Source organism: Ptychodera flava, chromosome 4 (genome assembly GCF_041260155.1).
Source record: "Ptychodera flava strain L36383 chromosome 4, AS_Pfla_20210202, whole genome shotgun sequence".
Lineage (NCBI taxonomy): Eukaryota > Metazoa > Hemichordata > Enteropneusta > Ptychoderidae > Ptychodera > Ptychodera flava.
Window position 1 is genome coordinate 49753651 of NC_091931.1, and position 22963 is coordinate 49776613.

A 22963-nucleotide genomic window follows, 5' to 3' on the forward strand; every position below is an offset into this window, starting at 1 on the left:
AAGTTATGATCATTCGGAGCTCTCACAAATCAAAATGTATCCATTTCATCATGCACTACGATGCATTGGAATGGAGAAAATAACAATGACTTACGATAGCTGAAGACGTTTAGTATACTTCTGAAATAAAAATACTGAAGTTCCTCAACCAAGATTTCTTTAACAGGCCTTTTCTCGCTTATGCTTTGATCAAATTACGATGGTATTGTGTATGTCCATGTGTTTCACATAGAAACATTTTACAAAGACACATACACAGACACACACAAACACACACACACACACACACACACACACTCTCTCTCTCTCTCTCTCTCTCTCTCTCTCTCTCTCTCTCTCTCTCTCTCTCTCTCTCTCTCTCTCTCTCTGCGACATTGTTATCCATCAATGCAGCACTGGGGCCAAAACGACATTCACGTACACAAGGACAAAATATGCTGATATACCAAGACCATTAAATCGTAATACACTACAGAGCTCACTTCCGAGACATTTCAACTGTCAAGCTTATACTGCAATATGTTACTTCATTATCTTACACATACTACTTGACAAGACTTAAAAGAACCTAGAAAATTACGATTTCTAGATTCTAGCAATATATGTCGACAAATATTACTTCACGACTCATGTTAGAAAAATTTTGGACCTTAAGTTTGCCGGAAGTGAGTAGATAGTGTGAAAGCTTCATTTTTATATGAGAACACTTTGCATCGAATTAAAGCGCAGTATTTGGCTCGATACTACCATTGGCATGTGATTCATCGGAGATAGCGGAAAATAATATTTCTTTCTCGAAAATATATAGAAGAAATTGTGGAAAGTCTATAACTGAGAGTAAGCGGAAGTACGATTACTGATCACGGGAAAAACGTATAACGCACCTCCGGTTCATCGATGTTGATTACAAAGGTTCAACTTACCTGAACATAAACATCTCTGAAAAACTAGTAGAAAAAGGAGTATGTACAGTCCGGCAATTTTGTCTGTTTTCATCGTTGCGGTAGTTTGGTATTTGAGGGCCAGCAGGAAGTACCGTCGTGCTTGGTGGAATCAGGACACGATGTGCGTACGTGACACGCTGCGTCAGCTTCGTAAGTTGTCCTGTTGTCAGCAGTCGGTGTACAAAGTTATGTACTTATGCCAAGAATGTAGTCACGTGATCTCCTGAACGTTCGCTGCTTGACGAGCGATTAATACAAAAAAATCAACTACACTACCTTGTGAAATTTCGATCAACGGATTACTATATTATTTCTTCACTTGTTACTTTTCTCCCCTAACAGAGCTTGGTAATGTCGTCTGAGGAGCCTCCTTCTGTAGGAGTTAAAATGTATTGACGTTGTGACCTATAATGTAGGTGATCGCAGACATAAATGCAAATATTTTCGTCACATTTGACACCCTCTAGTTGTTAGCTTGATAGCTTGTTAGCGATGAAGACGAGGAAAACATCAAATATTTAAGTTTCGCCTGCTTCAATGGAAGTGTTGCTTAGCATCAAGCATTCATTAGAATCGACAGAAATTATAGGTGGCCGAGGCTTGCGAAAGCAACACACAGCAACATTATGTCGGTACTCTTCTCGAGTTGTATTTTCGATTTGACTGAAATACATTAAAACTATATTCGCCGGTGATATTGCACAATTTACTGGGTGATATCATTTCCTATTGTCAGATTTGCTTCAGGCTCTTTCGTGGATCCGGCCAGAAATAGAGATTCATTCCGGCACTATGCTCATTTTTAAGTCTTTCTATGAGTATTTCCAACATCAGAGCATAAGCGGCTACGATCAAACGCTAATTTTGCAACTACCAACTTCTGAGTCAGGGTATGGAAATGACCTCGTGTTGACATTGATGTAAAAGCATCGTGTTTAAACTTTCCTGAGAGATAGCCCCGTCAGTCACCTAAGTATCATATCAGTTTTACAGCCACAATAAATGTCAGCGGTGGCAGTCAGTATGAGGGACAAAGGTATAATGCTAGTTCACCTTTGTCTGTGTTTTTTTTACTTTTTGTTTTGATTTTGTAGCAATAGGCCCAGCGCAGAGATCTCCTGTTAGTTTATTTCGAAGTCAAATACACTGATATTTCTTGAAAATGAAGTGAAGTGAAGCATGTGAAGTGAATTTAACTCACCAGAAATATGTAAACATAATATATAAACCTACAAGCGCGAAAAAGAAAAAAAACTTGAGGTAATATCAGATCTGCTTAGGGACACGTAAATATAGTTCTCAGTGAACAAGATCTTGGATTATTTTTGACTGCTTCACCGTATATCTATATAATATCTTCACACATTTATGGTGAAATCAAATTCAATTCCCTTCACAATATTTCACTGAAATGTTGCGTTTTTTTGCTGGTAGACTCAAACTGCCGCCGGAGAGCAGGAGCGATACAAAACGGCTGAATCGTTCAGTGTTCTGCCGGGAAATTCAAATAAATGAACCTGCTTTGCGGATAAGCATACATACAATCATTGATTTTATTGACTTTTCCATTTTCAGCCGCTCATCGGGTCAACTTTTCGATGAAAATCTCCACAACTTGTTAGGCTTTGAATGCGATAGAAAACTAACAGGGTTACATTCTTTTGTGAAAACATTTAGCTACAAATCAATCTTGCATCTGCTAAATATTTTACCAAATTTTGCCTTTTTCCTGGGAGTAAATTCATAGATCCTTCCGCGTGCGGGCGCTCTTCAGAACTTCACGGGCCACAAACTGCCGCCGGAGAGCAAGAGCGAACCTAAACAGCTGAATCTACGTCTTCTCCCCGAAATTCAAATTAAATAAAGTAAGCTAACACACAATCATCCTTTTGACATTATTGCAACTACCTAGCGGTTCAACTTTTCGATGAATCACCGCCACAGGGTGGTGCTAGGTTTTAATGCTATAAAGGACTAACAGCACCACATTCTTTGGATAAAACTTTTACGTACTCTTTCCAATGTGTACTTCAAAGTAGTACTTCAATTCTATTTCAGCTCCCGAGACAGAGTATTTCATAAGTTAGGATTACGTTGGTAACACATGCACACAGTATCCTGCGACAACACACGCATCGCGTTCATTAACATTGCATGTTATTCACATGGCAATGCAAACGCTGACTTGTTAAAAACCACTTGCTGCAGGCGACACAGTACAACCACTTTTTAGGTGTTGCGCGTTTGTCTTTAATATAATAAGAAAAGTTACTAAAAGGGGCACATCTCTATCTTTTGGAATGTTGACCAAGCCATAAAATCCCTGATAAGTTCACGGATTAGCATATTAGTTGTGTTAAAGCTCCATAAGCTGTATCTTTTGGCTATTTTTTTCAGAATTTTTGTTTTGTGGTTTCCCTACACTTTCTGCATTGAATCCCTAAACTGTAATTTAATGCCAAGTATTTAGCATATCAACACAGCCTATATGAGTATAATCTCCATTGTTATTGTTGAAAATTGTATTCAAGTCCGGACTAGAATTCATTTGTAAACAATAAACAATGATCACTACACACATACAAGCTGTGTTGACAAAAAGAATACTCAAATTTCAGCATGACAAATGGATTAGGGTCAGACATGGTAGTTGATATACAGAAGCAGAATACTGAAAAACTTGCCACAAGTTACATCTTATGTCCCTTTAACAAATTAATTACAAGATGTGTATATGAGAGATGAACGTCCTTGTAATGGGATGTAAAATAACAAAGATTCAAGAAGCTAGGTTAAGTTATAGAATCATTTATTTTATTGACGCCGATCAGTCAGAGCATGAAGAAAAGGAGAGGAACTGATAGAGAAAACAATAGTGAGGAAAACTCAGTGCGTTTGGGCCGCCTGTGCTGTGTGTGAGTGTGTTTATACATACATATATATATATATATATATATATATATATATATATATATATATATATATATATATATATATATATATATATATATATATATATATATATATATATATATATATATATATATATATATGAAACTTGTAGTTGTCACTCTACAGGCTGTTTCATGCGCTAAGCAATCATCAGGAGTGAGGATATGTAAGCAGAAATGCATTGAGCACTATACTTTGCCTGCATTGACAAGCAAACCATTTTCGTAGATACATATATATATATATATATATATATATATATATATATATATATATATATATATTATATATATATATATACATATACATATACATATATATATATATATATATATATATATTATGTATATATATCTGTAATTATATATCTATTTAAAGACATATTTTTAGGGTACATTATATATATATCCATACAATGACATGACAAATTGCGTACGACACTTCTGCAGTAAATATTTCCTGAGAAAAGTAATATGCAAAATGAAAAACTAAACCTAATCACTTTTTGCATTGATAAGAATATAGTTAACAAAGTGGTTGAAAATGCTTTTTTAATTAAAAAAAAATGAAACAGACTGTTTTACCCTACTTCAATCTCTGAAATACCATTAAACTATAATCATGAACATCGTGGCACGCTGAGAGACAAGCATTTAGTTTTCCAGCTTTGCAGAGATTCGTTACCGCTGAGAATACCCAATATCGATCTTACATTTATATGTCAAGTATACAATATCCATTACTGATAAGCAGGCGAAAAGAGAATGTTCGTGGTAGACATCATGTTCATCTCCCCATTTGTGTTGGCCCTGTTTTGACAAGCATTTTGTTGGGACTGTTACCTGTATGTGACAAATTGAACCCGTATTAAAAGGCCTTGGGGGCAAAAAGTAATCTCAGGTCAGATTATTTTAACACCTGCTCCGGAAGATGTGGCGAACAGTGTTTGGTAGCAAGAGCTGAGGTCAATGGCGCCGTCTATAGGTAAGAGTTTTACATACGCTGTCCCGATTTACACACTGGTTAAAGTGGTCTCAACTCACAAGTTTCAAGAAGAATACTGAACATGACTGCAACTCTAAAAAGATGAATGTCGCCATGTCAACACGCTAATTCGTCAAGCTAAACGTAACTATTACACCAAACTAATACAAGATAATGCAGACAATCCGAGAACACTGTTCAGAGCCATCTCATCACTCTTCAATACACACATAGTTCTATTCTCGATCTTACGCAACGATTCAGCCAGTACTTTATCAAGAAAATCACCGACATAAGTCACAACCTCTACTCGAACATGTCAACCAGTCAACACAGCAACTTCGAGATCCAGAGTGCATCCAATTTATCGCAATTCGTGTCAGGAAGATCATAATCAACTCGCCAACAAAACCACGTTGCCTCGACCCTATTCTAACTTCATTGCTCAAAAAATGTCTCGACCCTCCATTTCCATTCATCACAAAAACTGTCAAACTGCCTCTTCACACTGGCACAATTCCACAGCTATTTAAGTCAGTAATCGCCACTCAATTCGCAAGAATTATTGACCTGTTTCCTATCTGCCATTTCTTTCCAAAGTAGGAAAGAATTTCATAGCTGTTCAAATCAACGACTTCCTCAAAGAAACTTACTCAAGCTACCATTTCAATCACCATATAGGAAATTTCACAGTACAGAAACTGCATCCTTCTGAAAGTACACGATGACATTGTTTTTCCGCGGGCTCTGGCAATTATGTTCAACTAATTCTCCTCGATCTCTTTGCTGCATTCGATACAATCGATCACAAGATATTTATTCACAGACTCTCTCATTTTGGTATCTCCGATGTTGTACTCAAGTGGCTCAACTCATACTTGATGCAAAGGGACCAGTGTGTCAAAGTCAACGACATTAACCATCAGAGCTCAGTTTCGGAGTGCAACAGGGTTCTGTCCTACAGGCCCTCTTTCGTTCACCATGTACATTGCTCCACAGGAAATTTATTCACACGCATGATCTTAACGTCTATCAGTATACCGACGACATCGAGCTTTATCTTTCATTTTCCCATCGTGACTCTCCTATAACCCTGTCCTCAGTCGAAACATGTATTCATGACATCAAGGAATTGATGACTCACAAACTCTAGCTCAACGACAATAGAAACAGAATTCATTCTGATCAACTGGTTCAACTGCAAATCTGCTCCAGTCAACAGTGTCAACATTGGTTCTTACTTCCAGTCTTCCAGTACCAGTCTCATCTTTTCCCCCTCAACATCGCCAGGGTCTTTGACAATAATCACATGCTCAGTCAGCACATCGTTAAGTACACTTGCAAACCAATCTACAGCCATCTCCGCCGGATTGGATCTATACAACGTTACCACATTAATGAAGCATGCCAAACCTTTTATACATGCAACTTTGAAAGCCAACACATGACTGTTGTAATTCACTTCTATATGGATTCCCAGGTAACATAATCGGCTTAACACACTAAACTCAAAATAATGCAGCGAGAATAATCACATGCAACAGGAAATTTGCGCGTTAGGATTTCGTCTTAGGATACAAAATTTGCTGTAACTTTCAGGGCTATTCACAGCCAGATTCCTGTGTACATCAGTGATCTACTCCGGCCCTATATTCCAACTCTTACACTCCGTTCATACACCATGAAACTTTTAACACTTACAACCTATAAAACCATCACCTATGGTGACATGGCCGTGCATATTCATACGCTCCGCCTAACTATGGGACACACTACCACTCGACATCAGAGAATCCCCAAACTTGGAAACTTTCAAAAGAAAACTGAAAACGCACATGTTCTCCAGAGCATACAGTGTGGTAGCAATTGAGTGTCACATAGCAAACATTGTTTTTGGATTTTGGCGCTATATAAACTTTGCTGATTGGTTGATTGATTGATTGCCACACAGCAAACGTTGCTGACAGTGTTTTTACAAGTCAAAACACATCGCCGTGCTATTCAACTGTTGTAAATGATCTAAACTGCCGACTGTCCCTCGTTTTCTAATGTTGTAGCCACTTTGAATTTTGCATATGAAGTATGAAACTTGTCAGCTAATAATAATGAAATAGCAGAACGCTATCAAGCTAACAAGTATGACTTCAAATCTGATTTGAAAGAGATCATGATTGTAACTGCTTCAGCCTGACGACGGTAGAGAATTCCAGTGTTTAACAACTGCATACTTCAGATTATGTTGAGTAATTTAAAGTTTTGTCGGTGGACTCGAAGGTTACCATCATGAGTAACTATGCAGGGAAAAGTCAAAATTGTTCTGTATCAGCGGGAATATTCTTCTTCTTTAGATCAACTACAACATGCATGAGTAATATTTAATCAACTTCAATATGTTCAAAATATTTAACTTGTGAAACAAGGGCAAAAAATGAACACTCAAATCTGAAAAAGTGATCAAACGAACATTTTCTTGTGGAAACGAAAAATGGGCTCAAGGTAAGGTGTGTAAGTATTTCCCCAGATTTCTATACAACAAGGTAAGGCCAAAAAAAAAATAGTTTGTTTCTCATCCTAGGCATCTTGCAAAAATGATGCGGTGACGCGGTTTTTTTTTTTGCTGCTACTTTTTTTTATTCAACCATCAACAACAACGCGCTTACAACATGAGAACATAGGAATGCATGCAGAGATAAATGCACAGCAAATTTTTAGCATATCAACAGTGCTGCTTTTTGACTATTAGTGCAGAATGCAGTTTTGATAGCTTTCAATGACATAGTGTACAGTTCTGAATGGAATGTTACAGCACTGTGTGATGTTCAATGTTCTGTCTAGTTCAGTTTGTATATCATAAAATATTTGTGTTGCTTTGGTATGATCTGAACGGTTTAATTTGTTCTTTTAGTGAAAACTTTTCTTTTTCGTTTGAGATATCGTGGATTTTTTTTCATTTTTTTTTCGTTCCCTCTTGAGATGCAAAAAAAAAAGGTTGACGCGGCGGGTCTACATTGACGCGCGCGGGATGAGAAACAAACTATTTTTTTTTTGGCCTAAGTGGGGTAAAATAAAGGCGTTGTAAATGTTATGAGTGCAGATCTTGGCACGCAATGGCTGATTTTTGAAATAATACCAATTTTAGTAATAATTCTCACAACTCCAGTAATGTGAGACTTCCAAGAAAATGACTAATCAAGATTAACACAAAGATGCCCGATAGAGGAGACACTTTTTATTATTTTTGAACCAATGAACAAATCTTTCAAATGCATCAATTTAATTGTTTTATCTACGTTCTAGGTAAGTTTATTTGCCTTATACTAGCAATTTATCTTATTGATGTCTACATTTACATGATTCAAATCTACTTTCTGTAAACAAACAGATCAGAATATGTTGGTGTCGTTAGCAAATAACTAGTGGAATTACATACCCGCTCATGTATTTTTGGTTTTGCTCATTTAGTTTTTGCTTAGTAATCACAGTCAAAATTAGATTATTAGAGAAAAAGAATAAAAATATATTGCAGCACGGGTACACCTACCAATAAGTCAAGCAAATATACCGTTAAAACATTATTTTACAATGTTTATTTCTTTTTATCAAACTTTTACTGAACGTTAAATGACTCAGCAAACTCAAAGTACACGAGTGGGTGTATATGTCATTGATATATATCAGAAATAGAGTTAGACCGACAATAGAACCTACGGGTACCCCGCATTTAATCTGTTTTTGACTATCTTCTTCCCAATCAACTACTACAAAGTGTCTACGCTTTGTTAAATTGCTACGAACCAATCAAAGGGAAGACCCATATCCACATGAAAGTGTAATTTTTGTATGAGAATATCATGATTGATAGCATCGAATGCCTTGTTCGAGTCAACAAAATACCTGAACTTGAATAGCCACCATTCATCTTATCTGTTGAGTGGGCAATAATATCGGCAAGTGCGAGTTTAGTACTGTACATTTTCCAAAACCCATATTGCTTTTCTAAAAGAACGTTATATTTTTTAAGAAAAGAACAAAGTTACTTGTTGACAACGCTTTCAATAAGTATACTAAAACAGATAAAACTGAGATAAGTCTGTAATTTCCAATATCGAATGGAGAATCCTTTCAATAAGAGAAGGTGTTTTGGGTGGTCTTGAGATTTTCGGGGGGGGGGGGATTCCGTTTGAAAGCGATGTGTGAGACGGAACCGCAAATGTAATTGGTAGCATACTTTACCAAAAGCGGATGGATAGATTTATGACCTTGGACTTTTATATGGTCAAGAGAGTAACTCTTTTCTGACATCAACTGCATCAATAGGGCCATATAAAAAGAACTATCGTGATTGCATTTTAGTTATTTATAGCAGTCAACCTCTGTGATTTTGGATGCTAGACTTAGCCTAATATTTGTAAAATAATCACAAATTCTTCTGCAATGTCACCACTATCTGTTACATAATCACCATTGCCATTACTCAGATTCAATTTTTCGGCGTAACACCTTTACAATCGTTACCGAATAAGATCTACTTTATAACCTTCCAAGTTTTACACGAGTCCCCCCCCCCGCACGCGAAATTTAATGTGTCATAATAATACCCCTTCTTCGCTAACATGAGAACTTTTTCAGGATGCTTTTACCAATCATAGAAGTATTGATGAATGTTACTATTCATTGATGATCTTTTATATTTCGAGAAAGGTGTTTCTTTAATTGGATGATCTGAATACCCTTTGCAACCATGGTTTCGTGATGGATTTTCTACCGTATTGAATGTGTTCAAGCTTCTCGGGACATGGCTAAACTACAAGCTACACTGTGAAACGTTCATAAAAAAGACCATGGGCAGTAGTCGGGGTTTTGCAATCAGCTAAATCTGTTAAATCCAAAAAAAATGAATCTCGGTTAAAACTGAAAAAGTCGTACCAAGCATATCTGTCAGCCGGCTTAGCAACGTGCTTCATGTTTTGAACAAGTGCAATGTAAATATGCCGTTTTTAGACATATGCTCTAAATCTGCGCTATTTGTGCAGAATCATAGTCCTACATTTGTAGCAGATTACACAAGGTTGTAATTTTCCAAATCGCACTCACGCACTCTGCACTGTTCATTGAACAATGTCGGGACTGAGCTGTTTTTAACCTCCACATGCCTCCACTCATGATTATCACAAGTATGACCCCTCCAGGCAGTTACGAAATTAGTCGCGGCAGCACAACGAAAGGCCCAACATTAAACAGCACGCCAAATAGGCACATTTCAATTTATTCCGAGACAGCGCTTCCATAAAGAGTAATATGCCCTCCACTGACATCCCTTTTCAGAAATCAGACAGCGCTACAGATTCTTGCCTTTGTTGACTTTCTTTGTGAATTTGTTTACATTGGCAAATAATCAAATAAAAATACAAGGAGAAAATCAGCCATACATGCACCAGATGCTCGTCTAGTTTAAAATTAACAAATTTCTCAGAGGCAGCTGACACTATGATTGGTCAAAGTGTTAGAGTAAACAGTATGGTTACGCTCATTATAATTTTCCAAGTATTGACACAACAAAATAACCTCAGACACCAATATTTCAAAATCACATTCGGACATTAGTGGAAACAGAGACTGTGTGTTGCAGAGCATTTCAATTTTGAAAGTCTCGGTAAGTTCAGCTACACGTTGCGATAGCTGAATTTTGGTTGTGGTTTTCATTAAGCCTTCCTTTGATGATTTAATCATAAAATCCTAAATAGTGTTGTTTTAGTGTTTTACTGAAGAGACACATACTCTCACACTCACTCCCTCATAATCAACGCCTTCGTTCAAGTCTACGTCTCACATGATGGAATGTGATACAAGGTATTCTTTCTAACCAAGCTTGTTGTAATCGTAAGGCCTCACTCCCAGCATATGAGATAACTTTGGAGTCTACTTCTCTTCGCAATTATGTTGCATCGTCTCTGCATGAATGCCATCCTCGGTTGTCGAAGTGTTTTGTTGAAATTCCTCTATATTAAAGGCATGAAAGATTTCGCTGAACAAAGTCGACAGTAAGAATTCGAAAAGAGCCTTAGAAGTCGATTTATTATATGAAAACTTTTGTCACAAATATATTTGGCTAAGAATCATACTCCTGCCTATAAAATAAGAGGGTGCCCTGACCTTCAGTAGATGGCGGCAACAGATAGCAACTAAGTCTCCGGTAGAATACGAATCGTACAAGTTATTGCCAAGTCCAAAATGTTACACTGTAAAGATTTAATCATCAATCTCCATTTATCAAGCAATGTATCCATTATCATTCCGTCGAAAGATATACTGCATGTCATCTGTTTGTTTAGTTCTTTCGAGAGTTCGTTTGGCTGAAAAAGGTGTTAGCTCAACAACAACAAGGATTTTGTTGATTTGCAAAATCTCTAATTATGATTATTCAATGGCGTCACTGTCCTTTCTTGGTGGAGATGCTCGTCTAGTTATAACTATTTTACAAGCAATGTCTTTTTAAAGTTATTTAGAGAAAAGAAACACATATTGGCATTTTAGTGAAAATCATTGTAAAATCAATTTAAAATCATCTTTGAGCAGACATATAATTTTCTAGTCACGCAGATATGTGTAAACACAGATTTTCAAATAGTTCGACGTTATAGCGACTCGTTCGCTTTCCTCTAATTCCCTCAATTTTTCTTCATTGTTTCATTTGCCTTATTTTGTTTTTAGTACATTTTTAACCATCTACACATTACATCTTTGCATTTTTCAATAACAGCATTGGGATATGACGATTTGTATGAATTGGAAAGACTCTGCAAAGTTGAAATCAATCGTTTGTGTAGTTTTATATCAATCATGTTCATCTATTCACTGATTGTGTTCCAGAGAAAGACATAACAAGATTAATCGATTTGTCATTTAGCAGTGCGTTTATCTTAACGCGTGTAATAGGCCATAGTTGGTTTCTTCTTCAGAATGTTTCAACCATGTCTGTCATACAGTACCAGTCTCCCACGCAAATAGACGTATCTTGGGCAAAACCGATTTCTGTAAAAGAGTTTGTGAGAGCGCATTAAAACTCGAGTGAATGGTCTTCGTTGGGGAGGCTGTCGCGCTATATCTGTCCGATCTGTGTTAGATTAAAATCTCATCATTCTAATGCTCGGTCAGCAGTCAACGCATTGTATATTGTCTTAGGTTGATTTCTGAGAGAAACGGATTCTGAGGAGACTCTAATCAAGGCAGTAACTATGGTGGAATGCAGGCTTAAAATTTGGCAGCAACTCTGGCATCTTACTCTTCTGTAAATTGTATAGCTTCACGCTGATCACATCATGAGCATGACCTCCATCATTTTTACAGTGATTTGTAGAAAAAATATGATATCTTTGAAAACGTGAGTCTTTATGACATCAGCACGACGGTTCTATTTTCATGCTTTGCTCATGAGAAGCAAAGCATGAAAATAGAACCGTCGTGCTGATGTCATAAAGACTCACGTTTTCAAAGATATCATATTTTTTCTTGAGTAATTTTATTAAAATTGAAACAGATATTTTTTTCGTCCAAAGGGTTTCCGATCTACAATGCTGCACGTAGCAACTCAGGTGAATTTGCATTTGAATACTATACTTAATTGAAATGTTTATCACTCGTACTTTTCACGAGTTGACATGTTGACTTACCGCCAATGTGCCCTCAAACTCTCACTAGTGTCTCTACCTCATTGACTCTAAACATGGTTTTCGGTGGTTGCGAAGTATGAAGTTTGAATCTGCTTTCTCCATACTGATGGCCCTGGTATGTTAAACCATGGAGCTAGAAACCAGAGCCCTGGAAAAACCACTTTACAGACGCGGTAAAATTAATGCAAACAGCTAATCAGCGACAAATTTCAAAATTCTGCAAGGCCTTCTGGTCATCGGCTTGTTTTTTTTTTTTTATAAGTCTTTAGAATAAGAAGTAAAACAGGCTGCATTCCATATAAAACCAACTCGGCGTAGAGTAAAACCAAGCCGGCCTGAACAAAGAGATCTACAGTTCACACCATCCCTAAAGCCTCCCCCTTCCCTGTGTACCGCCCACTCGAAATAATGTGGTGTATATCAACTTAGCGTCTACCAACTCGATCCGAAATCAACACGTTCAAACACCTCAACTCGCCCAAAACTAACACGCTCTGAGTTCCAATTATCCTCAGTTTTTCCCGATTCAGAGCAGTAATTTTCATGTTTTGTTCATGAAAAGTGGTCGCAGAACTGCAAATCATTTACTTGTGCCAACTTGTGTTTCTGTTTAATAACATGCAAAATTATTTCAGTGGTGATCTCACTGATATTCAAAAGAAAGTTCTAGCTCACATCTGCGTCTTAATCAAACTGATGAAAACAGGCAAAATATTTCTTCTTATATGGCTTCTGCAAATTGCATACACATATTGTTTCATTGCTTTTCAGCATTGTTGATGCTTGTGTTTAGCCGAGTTTGGGGTGTCAAGCCAAGTTACAAGTAAAGGAGAACCTTCGAATAGTACGTTGCAGTCAAAATCAGCCGTACGCTTCGCTTGTCTGAGTGACTCTACGTCGGGCGTTCCGTTCCGCCAATGTCCTTCTGACGCACGCTGTGGCATTGCCGTACCTATAAGAACCGTATACTATGCTTGTTCAATAGAGCAAATGTTCATCAGCGCGTCATTCGCATTTTTGATAAAGAACCGCTTATCAAGACATGCACGTGATATTCTGGCTGTCTCTTGACCGATAATAATCATTGAGAGGGTATGATTGTTATACATAAGTTTACTTAACTCTGAGACTTGTCAATTACAGTGTTTGTTGTGTAAAGATAACTATCGATGATGGAATTATAAAACGACAAAACGTATTGGTACCTGGCAAAATTTTGTTAAAAATATGATGACTAAACGTGATAATAGTGCACTTAAGGTATAAGCTTTGATCTTTTTGAACTAGTTCGCTATTATTTCTATAATCCGTTTTCGTAAGAATACTTAAGAACACCCATTTATCGGTTTATTTTACAGCGGTCGGAAGATGATTATTTTTTTATGTTTTATCGGAAATATAAATAATACAATCTTGCTCATTGACGTGAATGAATTTGTCTTGACCACGTTAGCAACTCTGAACGTCACGGTTAATCCCGCTATCATACTGTGTGTTTCAAAGCCAAGTACATGTAAATAATTCCTAAAAGTCATCTTCTACTTGACTGAAGTTTTAATTCCATATCGAGTTTTTTTTATGAGATATGTTGACATATAGAGACAAGGGTTACGGATTCTAAATGTCCCTTGAACTGATCACTCTGGTCTTCAAGGCAAACTAGAATTCCGGAAGCTTTACCACAGATTTCACACAGAGTGCGACCCTGTGCGGGACAGCTCTTGAAACTCTGTTCTTCGACAATTTTTTAAAGGTAAGTTTAAACAAAACAGTCATTCATTCCGATGGACCTAACATAAACTGGGTCGAAGTATGCGCGACACTTGAAGAAACACACAATCCGTTTTCAAGTAGCGTACCTAACTAAAGGCTATAAAAACACTGACTATTGCACAGATTTATAACCTGGAAATGTATCTGTTATATTCGACTCACCAATGAGGATTTTAGGAGGCCATATAATAACTTCTCCATCAGCGTTTGATGCATTCTAACCAGATTGCAGAACAGCACAAGAGTTGTTACGGTCAATGCGGCCTACAGTTGAGGAAATAAAGATAGGGTCGTGCCGCAAATCAAAGCCTCGGTTTTTCTGGGATATTGTTGATTTCACGACGGTCTCTTAGTTTACAACTACAGGTCAACTTTGTCATGTTAAAAACGTTTCATTTACATCACGAATTTTTATATTCCAATTATTGCAAAACATTGAACTCCTGACGAGTTTACCACGTCCCCTTATAATTGCTCTATGACTGTTTTGAAGTGTCATCTGTTTACGTAATGGCTAACGTAAGTATCAACCTTCAAAGGCATTAAGATTTGCTGTCCGGCGAAAAATGAGGGAGTCTCATCTTGAGGATCGTTGATAGACGTTTTGACTATAAGACCAGACTGCGATAATAGGAGACAAAGCTAGCGTTATATTGCTTCATTATTTTGTAGGCCTACCTATTCAATTGCTACTGAGATCCGAGAACAGCATGAAGTATTGTGTGAAAGATATTTCATCTTAGAATGAATGATAGGCGTCGAAACAGCACTGAGTCTGTTTCACTAATAAGGACAGGAGCGAAATCTTTCTCGTCGTGTTTCTTTCCGTTCTGTGTTCACCTCAATATTCGGTTACTGTTTTTTGCGGTCGTTAGTTATTTCGAAAGCAGTGAAATTTCTATAATGACCTTTCAATGGAGTTGATATGATAGCACCAATATATGATAGGGTTGAACAAACCTGGAGTCCTTAGTGCAGCATCTGCACTATTTGCTGTGGCGTTGAGGGAGGAAGGTACGTACATCTGCAAAACTACTTATATGAAATAACGAGGGTGGCGCGCGTTGCATTTGTTATTACTTTGCCAGTCTTGGAAAAGAAGATTTTACGAAACCGGTAAAATTCACCGTCTTCCAGAATGTTCTCATTGGCGTTACACACTTCGAAACAATCATACGGCCAATTTTTTTATATGTACCTATTCAAGTAAAAATCAACAATAGTCTTGTGGTAAACAAAGGGAGAAATCAATTAATTTGTGATATTGATAAATCTGGAAAGTAATTTATCTAAAAACGACTGCAACTCACACCCGATAAACATCTGTTAGACCAGAAGCTTTCCTCTGATCAAAAGGTACGGATACGGCACCAGTCATAGAAGAAATTTGGTGATGATGTAACAAAATTTGCGACGAGGTATGCAAATTTAGGCGAAAATTGGTCGATGGCAAGTTTGAAACACGACGCGATGGCTTTCTTTCCCATTCGTCTAGTGCAACATCGCTATTGTCCGTGGAGTACTATTATATTCTCTCGTTGTATTTTTAGTGGCACCCATAGTGAATAGGTCCCAATATACTGATAAACGTTTGCTTTTATTGCAGAATATACAAAGATGGGAGTTAACTTTTCAGCAGGCAGACTCATTTACAATGTATCAGTTGAAGATGTATCAGTTGAAGATTCGAAGATATGCCCTTGTTGCATGTGTATGTCAGGGCACGCATTGAACTCGGGACAAGATAGTGATTACATGGTCAGACAATCCACTTTCAGACCGACACTATCTCTACATAGTAACAGGTAGTTGAACGCCACAACTGTTCTTTCTTTTACATCTGCCCGCAGACAGATTTGTTAGATATGAGTTAACCGAGTGCGCTGTGATAACTTACTGCTGTAAATCAATCCACATCGAACGCTTAACTTATTCGACTCATATTCGGTAACATTCAAATAACCATTATATTTCCACGATTGTCTGAATTGAACTATTATGCTGGGTGAACAAAACCTTTTGAACTCAGTTTTAAGAAATTACGTATTAAATGTTCTTTGCCATATCGTGACACGTATAGCTTTTAAAGTCGTCAATATCTGCTCTCCGTCGGACAGAAAACTGTATGATTAAAAAGCCAGCACTGCGTGGAAGGGGAGTTTACATTCACAATGAAACGGGACTGATAAAACTTGTAAGGCAACAGTCATCAGCAAGGTGTCATAAGCAAGACATAGACAGGCTAAGTTAGAGTCGTAAATACATACATGTGTATACCAGGAACATTCGATGTTAATATTCCAGCCAGCGTGTAGCGTCGTCCTAAATAAGTATGTCGGACGCACCTTTACCTCTTGACTTTGCTCGTCGATGCTCGTCTGCATAGTCAGAGGTTGGACGAGATTACTTGAGACAATATATTGCGATGCAAAGTGAAGGAGCCAAACATGGTTTAGGTAGATGGGTCGACTCTTTGTTTGAAAATGAGTATTGCATTCGGTTCGCAGTGAGAACTGTTGCAAAATCATGCATTGCATTGAGATCAGTCAGTGTATGATGACAGTAGTGTGCTTGGTGATACGAGTGCAATAATTGAATAACAACTAACGGTTCCAAAGACGAAAATTAAACAAAACAAACAAACAACAAACAAACAAACAACTTAGAAGGAAATTTAAAAATTTGTAAGAAGTACTTGAACAGATACCGATTTTAGAGTACTCGAACGTGGTTCGTCTTCTTGTTTGACATCTTAGAAAACCAAATTTCAAATAAGTCAGAATTCTGTGATTATTTATGGCAGCTGTATTCAAGATGGAATAAATCATTTTCCGACCGGATTATATGAAGGACTCTTATCATCCTAGTGAGTTTTATATTTGAGGGGAAAAGTTATGGGTCCAAAGGTTAAAATTTCTGGTCAAAAGCTGTAGCAAGACAACGGGATTCAGTATAAGGCTTGCCCCCTGCATGTAGTCGAATGCTTAAATTCACACCTGAGCAACATCAATATTCGACATAGGTTCGCGTGTCGATCACCAGATAAATTGTATAGTAAACGTTAATTCCGTGATAATACAACCTTATATGTACAACCTCCCAGATACGATAATAGGAGATACGCCTATCAGTTTCAGGCTAAAAATGACAAAGTCGCCCATTTTTCATAAATTGTGTTTGATACGAGATACTACTTATTGTTTCACATGTGGAAAGACACTGAATGAATGGGTGACCATGCATGTATTTGACACCGGTGTAAGACACGATGCGTGAATCAAACGCGAGAAAGAATAAATGGTCGTGACCATTTATTCTTTCTCTCAATGGTTTCATTTAATTTGCCTAAAACCGGGTTCGAGTATATGCATGGTCACCAATTTATTCAGTATCTTTAAACATGTCAAACAATGTAAATAGTGTCTCGTATCAAACAAATCAATGAAAAATGGCCGACTTTGTCCCTTTAACTTAAAGCGCAGTGGTCGTCGCGCTGCGCAAGCTCCTGAGGGGGTCCCCTTGTTGACAACATATCCGAGAATGCCGCATGAGGTCACGGGTTGATTATTATGTTTGCGATATTGCCGCTGATATGGTGGCTGATTTGTCACGAGCATACCATAAAAAGGACAATTAAAAGTTAAATATGTGCTGAATATTGAACAGTCATTACACACTGGATTGAGATCACATTTGATCATGATTTTCTTGAATCAGTTGAATGGGGCTCGCTCGAGCCATGGAGCTAAACACGAACCCGTACGCGTGCATATGCCAACAGGCTATCAATAACCGGGCTCTAGTCTACGACATCGCTAGCAAGGATGAGAGCTTTCATTTCAAGAGGCCAAACAGGAGTACCAATGACAATAACGCAAGCTACAGAAATCTACAGCTCGCAGAGCAATGCCCGCTGCAGCACGAAGCATCTGTCCGTACTGTGAACGTCTGTGTCAAGAGAACCGGGATATGGCGCGCTACACTCGGCTGTGGAGAATCCAACTCCACTACGAAGTTTACCCCATTGAGGGTGCAAACGAGAATTTCGAGTACAGGTATCAAGTCAAGCGAAGGACCTTTCATAGGTCTTCTTGTTAGGGGTACACCATTTGATTTCTGGGGGGGGGGGTATGGAGGATTTTGAGAAAAAAAAAATTGTCGCCAGGTGAGATAGAAGAAAAAAAAAATTGATCCTGCATGGCCCGAGAAAAAAAAATTGTCATAACAGACAGAAGTGAAAAAAAAAATTGTCACAATGCACCAGAAATTAGCAAAATTTGGAAACCCTATTCTCATGTATTCTTTGCCGGCGCGCCGCCATAGGCGGCGCAAATGTTTTTACCACAAGCAATTCTTATGTTTTTTTCCCAGCACTTATGATATAAGCATGCACTACATAGGTCTACTTTACACCTCAGTGCACTCAATGTTTTCCTTCCCTTTCTGACCCAAGAAATCATATTTCAGGATTTCTGTTGCAATATCTCAATGGCATAGGCACTATCTAAAGAGGACTTTTTGACTTCTGTAAATTGTGAAAATTTTAAAACACAAGACAGGAGTCAATAAACTAGTGTTAAAATCAATATATTATTCTCTCAATATAAATATATTAGGAAGATGTACAAGTTGACAATGAAAAATTGAGGAACAACAAATATAATGAAATACAAGGGAGGGGGTCACTAAAAAAATTGAAAACTTCAGGGGGGCGTTACTCAAAATGTGGAGAGGAAGAAGGGGGGGGGGCGGGGTTACTCAATTTTTTTTTGCGAAGTAAATTGAAACACATCTCAGATTGCACCATTGCACACATCCATTTCTCAAAATTTTAAATGCGAGAGGGGGGCACCCCCTCTCGTGCTCTCCCCCTTGGGTCTTCTAACAGTTTTACTGGTAAAAGACAAATTTAAAATACCTATTGGATTGCACTACACTGCACCGTGGCGCACATCAATTTCTCAAAATTTTCACAGGATCTAGGACAAAACTGAACTGTTGTGAATTCATCCTTTATTATCACAGAAACATGTTTTCATTTACCTCAGTTCAATGACCATTTTGACAGTTAAACATACCATATTCATGCTTTTCATTAGAAGCTGGCAGCTGGAGAAATGACTCAAGAAGGTCACAGATTTTCCGTTCCTATATATTTATTTATCTTCAGTCTCTGGCAAACAGAACTGTTTTTCACAAATTGTATTGTCTTTGTTTTGGTTGTTGAAGATCCTGGGAAAATTTTTGAGAAATTGATGTGCGCCACGGTGCAGTTTAGTGCAATCCGATAGGTATTTTAAATTTGTCTTTTACCAGTAACACTGTTAGAAAAGCCAAGGGGGGGGAGAGCACGAGAGGGGGTGCCCCCCTCTCGCATTGAAAATTTTGAGAAATGGATGTGTGCAATGGTGCAATCTGAGATGTGTTTCAATTTATTTCGCCAAAATAAATTGAGTAACCGTCCCCCTTCTTCCTCTCCACATTTTGAGTAACGCCCCTGAAGTTTTCAATTTTTTAGTGACCCTCTCCCTTGTATTTCATTACATTTGTTGTTCCTCAATTTTTCATTGTCAACTTGTACATCTTCCTAATATATTTATATTGAGAGAATACTATATTGATTTTAACACTAGTTTATTGACTCCTGTCTTGTGTTTTAAAATTTCACAATTTACAGAAGTCAAAAAGTCCCTTTAGATAGTGCCTATGCCATTGAGATATTGCAACAGAAATCCTGAAATATGATTTCTTGGGTCAGGAAAGGGAAGGAAAACATTGAGTGCACTGAGGTGTAAGTAGACCTATGTAGTGCATGCTTATATCATAAGTGCTGGGAAAAAAACATAAGAATTGCTTGTGGTAAAAACATTTGCGCCGCCTATGGCGGCGCGCCGGCAAAGAATACATGAGAATAGGGTTTCCAATTTTGCTAATTTCTGGTCCATTGTGACAATTTTTTTTTTCACTTCTGTCTGTTATGATATTTTTTTTTTCTCAGGCCATGGCAGGATCAATTTTTTTTTCTTCTATCTCACCTGGCGATAATTTTTTTTTTCTCAAAATCCTCCATACCCCCCCAGAAATCAAATGGTTCTCCCCTTATATCAGTGTACGTCAACGCGGTGACCTTCTCCCTTATCGAAGCAACATCATCTTCCCGCGTCCTGCTCTGGCTTGCCGATCATGGTCTTGAGTGTAATTACCTCGCGTGCGCATGCGCGCAGCGAGGTTATGGTTTAGGCGTTTCTGTGTGTGTGTCTGTCTGTTAGCACGATATCTCAAAAACGGCTCGGCAGATTCCGACACATTTCGCACACAATTGTTCTTCAAATTTGCAAGAACTGATTAGTTTTTGGTGGTTGTGCTTTGCGAATTTATCAAGTTATGAGTAAAAGAAAATTTGTGGCCTGTATAAGTCTATGGCAGGCTAAATAAGTATGTTTGAGGGCGCTATACTAAAAAATTTTACACAAAGTGATTTCTGAATTCAGTCACTCGGCCGCGCTGCTGGTTGCTAATCTTGAGTTTTGACTGTTGATGTCGTCGTGTCGACGTTTGACTTTAAGAATCGTGTGGGTACTCTGGACATAGCGAACCAAAAGCTAGATTATCGAAGGTAAGTGTCATAATATTTGATCAATGCATTTTTCTCTGAGAATGAGATGTAGCTACATCTCATTCTCAGAGAAAAATGCATTGATCAAATATTATGACGCTTACCGTAGAGTGACACTTTTCAATCTTGTGTGTGTGTCAGCGAATTTATATTCCGGCATGGTTCCCTGAGATCAGCATAATATTATGGCGACGTATTGACAGTCTGTGTCTTTTAAGTTGCTTTTCAAGATTGTATTAGCTACAGAACCAACAATAACAAAATTTTCATGAGATTTCCATGTTGGCATTGATGTCACTCGTTCTCATCTATCATCGAACGCGCAACTTCATGTGAATGTTGATACATCTCATGAATTCATCAGTGTGTTTCCTTTGAAACTTCATGAGTTGATAAGGAACTTCCTAGGAAGATTTCGCCGCCTCAACGATGTAATTAATAATATTGCTACAGACTTCCAGACAAGTCGGCGCCAACAAATAAAACATGCTGGGGCATACAACACGCGTGCGCCACATTATTTCGCTGAGAGCATGCACAGTTGTCCCTGGAACGCTCCATGCTTTCCGCGGTGTCGAGTTTTTCCAAACTTTTGTTGGTTTGTCCATTGTGCCGATGAGTTTTGTAAATGAAAATGTCATCAGAATTTGTGTTTAACGTTCACTTCCAATACTATGGTGCACAAAAGATAACATCCGTGTACATGAAGAGAGGGTGAATTCATGAGAATGAAAGCTAGTAAGTGAAACTGAAAGTTTAAAATGCCGAGGTGGAACTTTAAAGGCGAAGATTTACGTTCAGGATGGGACATCGCCATCAGTTTCGGGCAGAGAAACGTTCTTACACTTTTGTGAAATACGAAAGATTCACATTTCAAGAGAGAAAAAATGTACTCGAAATTTCCTTGAGAATCAACATCGCGCAGGTTCGTTTTGAGAGTCAACATCGCGCTAGTTCATTTCCTCACCCCGGCATTTTGCTCAACATATCGGGCGTGGTGGAAACCGCAATTATCCATAATTACACAGTCACCTACGGCCAAACAAGGATTTCCAAAATTATCCGTAACTCGAACAGCCTCATCGAAAAAGTTCAATAACTCCAACCCGTTTGATGGTCCAACGATCACATCGGAATGATCGACACCCGTAGCACTGACAAGGATGTTGATCGCGTACGTAGCGTTCGATGCATGCATGGCGTTGTATTTGAACTGCTGGTGTTCTGATTTCTGCGTGTCCAAAACGACGATTGCCTGTAGTTCTGATCACCGAAGACTCGTCAAACCAATGAATTTGATTTATATTGTAATCAGAAACAGTTTCTATGAAATCCAGTGTATATTGTCCGATAGCTGGAGTCATCGATTCGGCAGCAAGACTTGATATTTTCTTTCGACTCATGTTCAGGTATTCAGTTATCGCTCGGTGAATTGTCGCCAGCGATGGTACGTTTTCGGCCGTACACCCGTTATCATCAAGAAGTTACCTTCTGATTTCATGCAAGTAAATACTTGGTTGCCGCCTTTTATAGAACTCGATATGTTGGAGAATGTTGTCGACAACTTTAGTACGTTCTCGCGCAGGTCTATCACTAAGGGAGCCTGTTCTCTCGTATTTGCAGCAGATACTGTGCGCTGTTGATTTAGACACTCCGGTCGTCGATGCAATTTCACCATAAGAAACGCCTTTCAGGTGAAGTTTTCAGATGCGTCTTCGCGTCAGAAATGGTGTCGGAAAACCACGTTGCATTTAGAAGTGTGTACTATCTGTGCACGGCAGTTGTACAATGTGGCAGCAACCCTCAACTTTGCCGCCCAAACTATTTTTGTATCCGCGATCTGTTATTCGCATTTTAGTTGTCGTATTAATGAAATGAAATTCGCGCACACCATTTTACGGGCTAAAACTTCGCCCATTGTTTTTGAACAATTCATACGAATCGCTAATGTAAAGGTACGTATTCACGTAGCTAGGAATATGACGTTCACGTCAGTCGTTTGCGTACAGTGTATCTTATGTTTA